This window comes from Oryctolagus cuniculus, chromosome 3, assembly GCF_964237555.1.
Source record: "Oryctolagus cuniculus chromosome 3, mOryCun1.1, whole genome shotgun sequence".
NCBI lineage: Eukaryota > Metazoa > Chordata > Mammalia > Lagomorpha > Leporidae > Oryctolagus > Oryctolagus cuniculus.
In genome coordinates, this window is record NC_091434.1 from 149,841,594 (window position 1) to 149,854,721 (window position 13,128).

The 13,128-nt window shown below is 38.9% G+C and overlaps 1 protein-coding gene across 28 annotated transcripts in view; it reads left to right on the forward strand.

Annotated features, from left to right (window-relative positions):
- FOXP2 (forkhead box P2) overlaps window positions 1-13,128 on the forward strand; it is a 660,955-nt gene that overhangs the window by 454,368 nt on the left and 193,459 nt on the right.

Genomic DNA, 13,128 nt, shown 5'->3' on the forward strand with positions numbered 1-13,128 from the left:
ACGCATTCTCATAAATAATGTGCTAATTACAAATTATTCTTTTCTGTTAATTAAGACAGGTCAGCAGGACTTTTACTCGGCAGCACTTTGCTTAAGTATTCAAGTTGCTATATGTCCTTGCAATAAATGAAACCGAATTTCCTTTAAAATGTCAGACTAGTCATTATTTTCTGCCTGCAATTCTATCAGTTATTTTAGTGCATAAAGTTTTCATTTTATATGCATATTTATTCATCATTTTTATAAACCATTTTAGCAATATTTGAAGAGTAAATAATGGATGAAATTAAGATAACCACTCTGTTGAAAAAAATCAATACAAAATGTCTATGCCGTCTAACTGATTACAGACAAGAACCAAAAACCCCTCCCAACCTGTTAATACTTCTTTGGGGGTCTCCATTTCTTCAAGTTTTAGTGTGTTATAGATGGCAGGTATATATTGTCTTTTTGTTCCTACAGTAGATTTCTTTTTATGTTCAGAAGGATTCTGAGGTTTTATCTCTCTTTAGTAGATACATATGACATTATGGAACTATTTTATTATGAATGGAGAGGAGGAGTCAGAAGAATACAGGTAGACATGCCGCATGCGTGTTTCTATACTGCTCCTAAACTCCAGCCTACTTGATTTCCCCTGAGCATGCTGCTTCCTGAACCTGTCTTTACCTGTTCTGTTTGCCATTTATAGTTATTTGAAGCACCTGAGAAAATCAGCAACCTTTTTATCTTTACAACTTCCATCCTCACATTAAAATATAATCAAAAAAGCTGACACCAGATTAATATCTACAGCACTATGTAGCATTTAATAAATACTCAATAAGTACCTTTGGAGTGAATGAGTAAATGTGTTGACAAGAAAAGCAAAATGGCTTTTGCTTATTCATTCTATGGAGATGAGTGATTTGCTAGATAATCAAGACCTACATTTTGAAGTATGAAGTTTGGCAAGATTACAGGATTCCGAACTAAGTTTTGTGTCTTTTTTTTTTTGCTTTGTTTCTACTTTGTTTTTATGTTAGTATAATTTGTACAACCTCAAAAATAACATCATATTTTTAAAAATTTTATTTAAGGAATACTAATTCATGCATTTCACATGTTTTCATAAAATTGAAGTCATAAATAATCATGATACTCTCCTATTAACTATATAGATATACCATCATTGAAATTAAGAAAACAGATGGCAGAGAAATAGGAAATAAATCATGTATTGATAATAACAAAGTGTTAGTGCCAAAAAACATAATCATGATTTACCAAGTTTTATTAACCCTTCTATGTTAATTTTTTGAATAGTTGCTTCAGGTTTATTTTCACTTGAAATACACTAATGATCACAGTATATTTTCCCTTTTTCTTTATTTTTGTACTTGCATAAAGACAGATTTCTTCAAGAAATCTGATCTACTTTCAAAGATGAAGTGCTCAATGAGTGGCGCAGTAAGATTTTCTTAATGAATGATGCAGCAATGAATGAAAGAGAAACTTTGAGGAGATACCTAATGAATAAGCTGTGTCTGTTGTGAGATGGTGTGTGTGTGTGTGTGTGTGTGTGTGTGTTTGCTGTGAGAATATGCATCTGTGTAGAATCTTATGATATTTTTATATCAGGCTCTAAAATGTAAAAAGAGATGTTGCTCGATGATGAAAACATAACATCTTGGGAGTGGATGTTTAGCCTGTCATGTACGCTTCCCACATTGGTGTACCTAGGCTCAACTTTTGGCTCCAGCTCCTCACTTCAGTTTCTCGCCAATGCAAACCCTGGGAGACCGCAGTGATGGCTCAAGTAATTGGGGTCCTGTCATCCTCCCGAGAGGTTTAGATTATATTCCTGGATCTTGGCAATTGGGGAGTGAACCAACAGATAGGAGTGTTCTTTGTATATCTATCTGTCTCTCTCTTTGTATGCCCCTGAAATAAATTTTTAAAATACAAGTATAACATCTTTTATAATGCCATGTTTAAAAATCCCCAGAGACTACCCATCTGTAAAAACAACAACAGCAACAAAAAACTGTTCTTTAAAACTGAAACAACTGTATCTATGGTTTCTTGGAAGTAGCAGGTTCTTGTGAAATGAGATTATTAAACTCCACACTGAAAGAAAAAAAAAATACAAGTTTTTGCACCAGTAACTAAGGAGATACATATTTATTAGACAAAATTGAAAATCTGTTAAAACTCCTACTTGATTCCTTTCTTACCATGAGTTTAAAATGCTCTGTTAAATTTCACATTAAACAGCACTCTGGCCTCAGAATTAGCCCTTAAGGCATTCGGATCTGGCTGAAGAGCCAACTAGAGTGTTTTAGGCATGGAAAGCCAAGACACTCTGGCAAAAAAAAAAAAAAAAAAAAATAAAGATCTCAGGAAGTGAGATCCCAGTGGAAATCACGGGCCATCAAAGAAGGAGGCACCTTTCTCTGAAGGGAGGAGAGAACTTCTACTTTGACTATGACCTTGTCTATATAAGATCAGAGTTGGCAAACTCAAAAGACTTCCATAGCTTTGGCAACCCATGACAAGAGCCTAGGGTGATGATTACTGATGCCATAAAAAAGAATGTCAATTATTAAGTCAACAACAGGAGTCACTGTGCACTTACTCCCCATGTAGGATCTCTGTCCTTAATGTGTTGTACAATGTAAATTAATGCTATAACTAGTACTCAAACAGTACTTTACACTTTGTGTTTCTGTGTGGGTGCTGAAATCTTTACTTAATATATACTAAATTGATCTTCTGTATATAAAGATAGTTGAAAATGAATCTTGATGTGAATGGAAAGGGGGGAGGGAGTGGGAGATGGGAGGGTTGCAGGTGGGAGGGAAGTTATTGGGGGGGGGGGAGCCACTGTATTCCCAAAAGCTGTACTTAGGAAATTTATATTTATTAAATAAAAGTTTAAAATTTTCACATGAAAGCTATCTTAGCAAGTAGAAGTACAGCTATTCTAAGTAATAGTTTAGTGATGACCATCATTTATTCATAATTTTCCAGAATGTAGTTCATATCTTCCAGAATGTAGTTTCATCATAGGTACCTAGAGTGATGATACTTATTTGACTCCAAGTTGGAGTTGAACTGGATCTCATATATTTCTCATCTCACAGATAGTGAGATGTTAAAACCTGGCACATAAACAAATAAGAAATTAATCTTTCCATATAAAGCTGAGAAGTCATTGTTTGCTGGCATTAACTCAATGGCTAAAAAATGGCACAGCTGAAGGTTTGGTAATACTTAGCCTGTCCCTTGTAGTCACAAGATAGTGGAGACCGTGTCTCAATACATACAAGAAAAAAGGGATGGCCAAAGGACAGAAGAAAACCTGAATCGGGAAGGCAAGGTCCCCTGCAGAGTTTTGCCGATGCCTCATCTTTAGAACTATGTCCTATAGCCATCCCTAACTTTTCAGAAGATGGAGAAGTTATTTTTACCAAGACACATTAACTTCTCCAGTAAAACCATGTTTCTGTTAGTAAATTAGAATGGGAGATATTAGGGTATTTCAAAAAGTTCATTGAAAATTGAATTAAAAGATGAAGGTGACATTTGGCACAGCACTCAAGCCACCACTTGGGATGCCTGAATTCATTTGAGTGGCTGGCTTTCCTTCCTGTCTCTGCTTCTGGTCCAGCTTCCTGCTAATATATTACCCTATGAGGTGGCAGGCAATGGCTCAAGTATTTGGGTCTCTATCAACCATATAGGAAATCTGGATGGAGTTCTGAGCTCCTTGCTTTGGTCTGGCCCATTCCTGGCTGCTGCAGTCATTTGGGAAGTGAATTAGCAGATGGAAGAACAATCTCTCTCTCTCTCTCTTTCTCTCTCTCTCTTCCTCCCTCACTCTCTCTCGGTCTCTTCCACAAATAAGTTTTTAAAAATTCACATTTTCCATGAACTTTTTGAAGACCTCTCCATATATATTTAGTACACAACTAGAACACTCTGCCACAGAGGTGACTATAACCTCCTTTCACCTACGTACAAAGGGTAACATTTAGCATTCATCCAATAACACAGTAAAGACTTGCTGTGTGTCAGAAACTTTCCTACATGTTAGAAATACAGAAGGGAGTCAATGGAACGCTTGAGAGTACACATGCATTTTTAGAAGGTGCATCTTATTGAATACTTGAAGTTTTATTTAAATGTGTTAGATAATGGATGGCCTATGCAATAACAAGCAGAACTTTTTCTTGTCCACACAAGTCAGAAGACTGTGCAGTGATACTGTAGTGTAAGTTTAGTCATGAGCGATGTGTAGAGCTTGGCAAATATACACAAAGAAACAAAGGGCAAGAAACAAAAAATCTTTTCATAGTGGGAGTTTCATCCAGTCCATAAGTGTAGAGTTATTCATTCATTTAGCAAATATGTGTTAGTACCTAATCATGAGGTACAGTGAGCCAAAAGTTGGGGGCACATGGATAAATGGAATGGGCATGACCCTTATCTTCAGAGAGTTTGTGGTCTAGTCCTACAAAAGTACATGATCTTGGTGCTTTAGCACTCCTGGAGCACAGAATACCAGTGCAGAAGGAAAGACCTAGACATCCCTGGATTTCTTAGAGAAAAATGTGAGTGAGAAGAAGCAGAGAACCAAAAGGGTAGAGACATAACACCCCATCCTCACTTTTGACCTAGTAGTGCTGTTTCAGAAAGCCATTAAGCAGATTTTCAGTAGAGATGACATAATTAATTTGAATTTTATAAAGTTAGAGCAACCACAGTAAAAAGGATTGATTGGGGGCCAACATTGCTGCACAGCAGGCTAAGCAACGACCTGCAATGCTAGCATCCCATGTGGGCCTCGGTTCAAGTCACAGTTGCTCCACTTCTGATCCAGCTCATTGCTATGTACCTGGGAAAGCAATGGAAGATGGCCCGAGTGCTTGTGCCCTTGCACCCATGTGGGAGACCTGGAGGAAGCTCCAGGCTCCTGGTTTCTATCTGGCCAGCCCCAGCCATTGCAGGCCATTTGGGGAGTGAAACAGTGGATTAAAGATCTTTATCTCTGTGGCCCCCTCAACACCACCCCACTATCTTCTGTAACTCTGCCTTTGAAATAAATAAAATCATTTTTTAAAAAAGGGTGAATGATTGAGTTTAAGTCTTAAGAATAAAATTGGATAATCAGATGCTACTTTACTACAATAGGCCAGCAAGAGGTAAGACTTTAAACTAAAGCATAGTTGTGATGAGGAGTAATGACTATCAAAATACTTAAGTAGCATCAAGGACAACCCTTGGAATGGACTGGGTTGGGAGGGTTAGAATTTATATCGAATGTGTCTCTAAAAGTTTCCATGGGAAAGCGGAATTCCATTTATCTTAATTGAAATTGTGTAAGAATAAGACGAAGAAAAGGACAAGTTTATTTATGGGCTTATCTGAGTTTGTGATGCCTATGAGATATACACATGGAAAATTTTATTCAAGAGTTAGAAATGTAAATCCAAATCTCTGAATATGAGAAGAGTTGATAACACAAATACAGTGTTGGGAGTCAGAGGGATGGTCTTTTAAGAGTATCAGTCGAGGGGCCGGCGCCGTGGCGCACTAGGTTAATCCTCCACCTGCGGCACCCGCATCTCATATGGGCAGCGGGTTCTAGTCCCGGTTGCTCCTCTTCAGTCCAGCTCTCTGCTGTGGCCCGGGAAGACAGTAGAGGATGGCCCAAGTGCTTGGGCGCCTGCACCTGCATGGGAGACCAGTAAGAAACCCCTGCCTCCTGGCTTCAGATCTGCGCAGCTGTGGCTGTTGCGGCCATTTGGGGAGTGAACCAACGGAAGGAAGACCTTTCTTTCTGTCTCTCCCCTCACTTTCTGTAAACTCTGTCAAATAAATAAATAAAAAATCTAAAAAAGTAAAAAAAGAATATCAGTCGCAATTTAAATTTTAACTGAAAAGTGATCCCTCTTAGGAATTTAGAAAACATTATGCTGAGTGAAATAAGCCAGGAAAGGGACAAATACCACTTGTTCTCCTTGATAGGTGACAACTAACTGAGCACCAAAAAGGAAACCTGTTAAAGTGAAATGAACACTATGAGAAACGGTGACTTGATCAGCCCTCACCCTGACTGTTGATGAGCAACTTGATATGTTATCCCTCTTAGTATTTTTGTTTGTTTGTTTGTTCTACTTAATTCTTTTGGTTGAATACTGTAATCAATACACAATTCTTCTTAAGTGCTGAAACTTAACTTAAAAGTGATCGTTGTTAAATGTAAGAGTGGGAATAAGAGAGAAAAGAGATGTGCAATTCGGGACATGCTCAAGCTGACTTACCTCAAACGGTAGAGTTAGAAACATACCAGGGTGTGGGGAGCAACTCGGACTAGACTAAGTTACTGGAATTAAGACTTATTCTATGCATCTGCTCTCCCACAATATGGCGCTGAGAAGGGAGTAAACAACTTCTACACAGCTGCCTCTTGCCAATTTGATTGACTGAGCTGCAGGAGCTGATCTTGCTCCTGATTGGAGGAGAGCAGCGTACTCGGCGTGTGGGTAGCAGAGTTGGGATTGGTGGAAGAGGACTATAAAGGAGGAGAGAGACAACATGCACCAGGAACACCTGAGGAACATCTGAGCAGCCCCCGAGAGAGAGCCGGCCGGCGGTGTGCCCCTCCCCCGCGGAAGTGGGGAAAGTGGCAGGGGGAACCGCCCTTCCACGGAGGTGGAAGGATGGCAGCCAACCCGGGAAGAACCAGCAGCAAACCCGGGAAGGGCCGAGCAGACAAAAGAACAGCGCAGGGTTTAGTGTCGTTCCTCCACGAAGAGGGGGAGCGACACCAGGGGATTCCAATTCAATCCCATCAAGGTGGCATGTACCAATGCCATCTCACTAGTCCCAGTGATCAATTTCTGTTCACAATTGATCATAATGATAGGACTAAGAACCAAAGGGATCACATAAACAAGAATAGTGTCTGCAAATACTAGCTGATAGAATAAAAAAAGGGAGAGAATGATCCAACATGGGAAGTGAGATACACAGCAGACCCATAGAATGGGAGATGTCCTAAACAGCACTCTGGCCTCAGAATCAGCACTTAAGGCATGTGGATCTGGCTGAAAAGCCCATGAAAGTATTTCAGGCATGGAAAGCCAAGACACTCTGGGGGCGGGGGGGGGGGGGACTAAATGAAAGATCTCTGCGAGTGAGATCCCCTGGAAAGAACGGGTCATCAAAGAAGGAGGTACCTTTCTCTGAAGGGAGGAGAGAACTCCCACTTTGACCATGGCCTTGTCTAAAAATTACCAGAGTCGGTGAACTCAGGGGGCTTCCATAGCTTTGGCAGCTCATGAGAAGAGCCTAGGGTGATTACTGATTCCGTAAACAAGAGTGTCAATTTGTTAAGTCAACAACAGGAGTCACTGTGCACTTACTCCTCATGTAGAATCTTTGTCCTTAGTGTGCTGTACATTGAGATTTAATGCTATAACTAGTACTCAAACAGTATTTTTCACTTTATGTTTCTGTGTGGGAGCAAACTGTTGAAATCTTTACTTAATGTATGCTAAACTGATCTTCTGTATATAAAGAGAATTGAAAATGAAAAAAAAAGAATATCAGTCAAAAAGACCTTTGTGATGAGGAGCATTATAACAGAAATCTAAAAGGAGTAAGCAGTAACTGTTGTATATCTGTGGGATTCTGAGCAGAAGGAACATTTGCGAGATGGAAGCATGCTTTCTGTTTAAAGTTTACCAAGGAGACTAGTGTGTTTGGAACAGAGAAGCCAAGGGCATAGTGATATAAAATTCAGTCTGGAGGTAGTAACAAGCCAGGCTGTGCACAGATTTTATTCTAAGCAAGATAGGAAGTCCCTGAATGACCTAGAAAAGAAAACTGAGATGATAGGATTTAAGTTTTAAAAGTTTGTTTTCATTGGCTGTGTACAACATATCATGATGGGGTGAAAGGGAGAAAATGGGGAAACTGGGTAAAAAAGGTATTGTTTAGAGTCCAGGGGGCCGATGCCGCTGCTCAAAAGGCTAATCCTCCGCCTGCAGCGCCGGCACACCGGGTTCTAGTCCTGGTCGGGTACCAGATTCTGTCCCAGTTGACCCTCTTCCAGTCCAGTTCTCGGCTGTGGCCAGGGAGTGCAGTGGAGGATGGCCCAAGTGCTTGGGTTCTGCACCCCATGGGAGACCAGGAGAAGCACCTGGCTACTGGCTTTGGATCAGCGTGGTGCGCACCAGCCACAGCAGCCTTTGGAGGGTGAACCAATGGCTAAGGAAGACCTTTCTCTCTGTCTCTCTCTCTTGCTGTCCACTCTGCCTGTCAGAAGAAAAAAAAAAGAGTCCAGGGAAGAAATGATGGAAATTTAGACTATGTTGTTTTCATGGAGGTGGTATGAAGTTTCACAAACTCTGGATGCGTGTCAAAGGTTGTGCTGGTGAACTGATGTCAGATTGTGAGAGAGAAAGCAGAGTGAGGATGATTGCAGCTTGTGGGGTCAGTCCAAATATTTGAATTGAGAAAAAACAGATTTCTTTTCTTTTCTTTTCTTTTTTTGGGAGGCGGTGCTAATATGTAGTTCTAGTGATAAATTAAATTTCATATTCTTGTTTATAACGTAAATGGCATGATCAAGGCAATTGGACATATATAGTCTATGAGAGCCATGAGAACTGGAGATATAAATCTCTGGGTTGACAGCACATAGTTGGTATTCAGTATCATGAGTCTGGGTGACAGCACCTGATGAAGGAGAGAACAGAGAGATGGGAAGTTGAAGATATGCAAAGATGGCTAAAAAAGAAGAAGCCAATATATAGAGTGATAGAAAAGATGAATGACAATTAGAAAGTGATGCACATTTGAGTGATGAGCAGCTCACATTTCATTTTTGTCCAAATAACTTTCATGGCTGCTAAGATATGGGATTCACGTTGTTATGGGCTATTGAAATTTCTACTTTTACACTGTACAGATGAGACTTGCTGAATGAGGTGAACCTAAATTTCTACCTCAGTGTGATTAAGCTGTTACTGGTACATATATACAGTTTTCAGTGTCCATCATCAATATGTTATTCATTTTTTGTAATTAAATTCTTATTTTTAAGATTTATTAATTTATTTGGAAGACAGAGTTAGATAGGGAGAGAGAGAGCGAGAAAGTCTTCCATCTGCTCTTTCACTCCCCAAATGGCTGCGACAGCCAGAGCTGAGCTGATCTGAAGCCAGGAGCCAGGAGCTTCCTCCTGGTCTCCCATAAAGGTTCAGGGGCCCAAAGGCTTGGGCCATTTTCCACTGCTTTCCCAGGCCATAGTAGAGAGCTGGATCGGAAGTGCAGCAGCCGGACCTTAAACCAGCGCCCATTTGGGATGCTGGCACTGCCGGCAGTGGCTTTACCCACTATACCACAGCACCAGCCCCTGTAATTAAATTCTTGAAGACCAGTTTATATTCCATCCAATTAATCTCTGTATGACTGTGAAAATTATTTGATGTTTCAGGCTTGGTAAAACGAAACAGATGAAAAGTGTTGGAAGATAATTGCAAATGAAAGTGGCATGATAAGATGATAAGGACAGATATATATTTCATATGTGTACCTCTGCAAAGGGCTTATTTTGCATATTCATAACTTCCAAGGTTAATTTTATAATTTGAAACTTTTCGTTAAGTAAAGACTTTCCATAGACAAATGTGTAATCTTTTGAACCAAATGGATATAAAGATAAAATAAAGGGCACTTTAGAAAACACATACTGACATTTCTCCATGTCTCTTGATACAAACTGGTTGTGTGCTGTAGCAATGAAAAAAGATAGTAATCAAAGAAAGACTCCTGCAATAGAAAGCTTTTGCATCAATGAGTATGTGTGTGGTGAGGGGAATAAATTCAGTTGAGAACCAAAGACCAGCCATTTCTTTAGAGGAGAATTTATCAGACAACTTGCCTTAGGACATATATATATATATAGAAATGAAGTCAGAAGTTAAACTTTGGGGGTTGATGGCTAGACACTTATTCTACAAAATAAAAATTTGTTCTTACTGGTGGTACATTAAATTCATAATTCATTAGTAACTTTAAAGAAGAATATCCAACTGTGATGTTTCCAACTAACTTTGATTACAATATTTGTCTCTTGAATGCCAGCCTACTTTTTCTATAAATTTGAGGTTATGTTTAGTTGCTAAAATTTCATTGTGTGTAGTTACTTGTTTGCATTTGTTTTTATTGTTTTGTAATTATTCCTATATTAATTGTCAGTAACATGGCATAAAACACTTATTTGTTTTCCTACCAAAAACTCATTAAAAACAGCAATAAAAAATAAATGGTAAACTGATTCTATAAATTGTCATTTAAATGTTAAATACTTTGTCATACTTATATATACATATGCATATGTATATATATATAAAATTTAACTGGAAGTTCTGGAAGTTATATTATTATAGCTTAAAGGTTTGATTTTCAGTATTTTTTATTTTTCAGTATAATTGGCCATGGGATTTTAAATATATGTCTTTATTAATTTATTTTGTTGGCAGAGAGATAGAGACAGAGAGAGAGGAAGAGCCAAAGACAGAATCACTCTGCTGTTTCACTCCACTGATTCACTGTCCAAATGCCCACAATAACTGGGGCTGCTGGACTGAATCCGAGAGTCAGGAATGCAAAGCAAGTGTCCCATGTAGGTTGCAAAGAGTCAACTATTGCGTAATGACCTGTTGTCTCCCAGGGTATGCATCAGCAGAAAGTTGGGGAGCAGAGCTGTAACTTAAAGCCAGGTGCTCTACTATGGGATGCACATATCCCAAGTGTCCTCTAAACAAGTAAACCAAATGCCTGCCTCTGGTTATTAGCTTTATGCTTGCTAAAAATCATGCTCTAGTGTTTGTTTTCAAGCATTTCCAATGTCTGTTATTACAAGACCTTCTGGAAGTGACAGAATAGCATAGGCCTTGATGTGGGAGAAGTATGTTTATAAATGCTTTCATTAAATAAGACTCACTAACAGCTGTCCCCATCTTTCTTAATGGCTTTTGCTGCACACGACAGTTTCTAAACCTATTGTTCAGAATAGGAATTTGTGTTCCCATAGCAACATTATTGTATATGATCCCACATCAAGTTTCAAAGACTTACTGATATCCATAATTTATCTTAAATAACACTGGTAGTCTCTGGGTCCTCACTGCCTGAAAGCAGATCTCTGAAGCAAGCCCTCAGGCCTGACAGCAAGGCAGATGACACTAGAGTACCTCCATGTAATAGTTCCCATGGACACACAGGGAGATGTTTCCCACAGCATCAGTGAGGAAGCGGGCCAGAGCTTTAGCCATGGTTTCTGACAGGGTTCTCCAGGGAGAATGGCAGGAGTAAAAGTGTTTTAACAAGGGATGTCATCATTTGGGAACTAAATGGTTAATATAATAACTTGAACTGTTTAGAACTCATTTTATTTTTATGTATGAACCTTTGAAATTAGTGATATAGTAAGAAAAATAAAATGAAAAATGGGATCCTTAAAGACATATTAATCCATTGAAAAAAACCTCTGATATTAGTAAATTATTTGACTTCTCTGGTCTTCTACAATGTACTATGAAGGGATTTAATACAATATCCTCCAGAGTCTTTTTTAGCTATAAAATGTTTGATACTTCCATCATAGATTCAGTAATGAATCAAGTGTCATTGAAAAAAGGAACCAATGACTGCTAATGCATTATGATGTTACTGTAATTAATAGTAATAGTAATCATAATAAATTACTAGTACAATTAATAAGGGTGTCAAATTTTTACACAGTAGAGCAGGAATTACCAGACATGGCTAATAATCAGGAAGACTTGGGGGCTTTTCAAAGCTAGACATCCTTAGCCTCTATCTCAAAATGACTTAGATTAGGATCTCTAGGAGTGGAGCCTAAGAACCTTTCCTTATAAAACAACTTCCTGTGTGAATCTGGAGTCATCTGGGTCAGGGACCATTATAGCAGATATACGTAGTGAACTGAAATTAAAATTTAGTGGAGTTTTCCTAACAAAATCTGTTATAGAGAGAAATTATTTTGTTTTTTAGTATTACTCATATTTTTTAAGTGCTATTTAAACATAAATGTGTAGAGTAAACCATTTCTTCATACAGATAAATTTCACCTTTAAAAAAGTTCTCATTATTAGAATCTGATGTAACAGAATTTGCCTGTTTACATGTCCATTGGGAATATTTACTATTAAACTATCCTTTCTTATAATATCACCAATGGCATATAGAAAATAGCAAACTATTTTAAACAGTATAGAAGCCCAAAATGTCTAATATGTGAAAGGGTTTGTGACATCGTGGCCACACTCAAGTACACACTCAGATTTTATCATTTAAAAGATTACTTCAAGGGGACTAGCACTGTGGAAAGGTAGGCTAAGCCTCTGCCTGTGGCACCGGCATTCCATATGGGTGCCTGTTCTAGTCCCAGCTGCTCCTCTTCTGATCCAGCTCTCTGCTATGGCCTGGGAAAGCAGTAGAAGATGGCCCATGTGTTTGGGCCCCTGTACCCACATGGGAGACCCAGAGGAAACTCCTGGCTCCTGGCTTCAGATCAGCCCAACACTGGCCCTTGCAGCCATTTAGGAGTGAACCAGCAGATGGAAGACTTTCTCTGTCTATTCCTCTCTCTATCTGTAACTCTACCACTCAAGTAAATAAAATATTTTAAAAAGAGATTAAAACCTGCTTGTGGTGCCTGCATATCACATCAGAGAATATGTTCAAATCCTAGCACCTTCACTTCTAATCCAGCTTCCTACTAATGCACCCCGGGATGCAGCAGATAATGGCTTGGTGTCCTGATACCCCCATTAGAGACCCAGGTGGAGTTCTGAGCTACTAGATTTGGCATGGCACAGCCGTGGCTACTACAGGCATTTGAGGAGTGAAACAGTGAATGGAAGATGAAAATAAACAAATGTTTTTTTTAATTTATAAAAAATTTAATTGCATTGACCAGTAATAGTTGTGTATATTTATTGCACGCAACATCGTGGTTTGAGATATATATATATCTAACAGGGGTGAAGAACGTGTGGCCTGCAGGCTGTATAAGGCCAGGATAGTCATTTGGTCTGTCTGGCC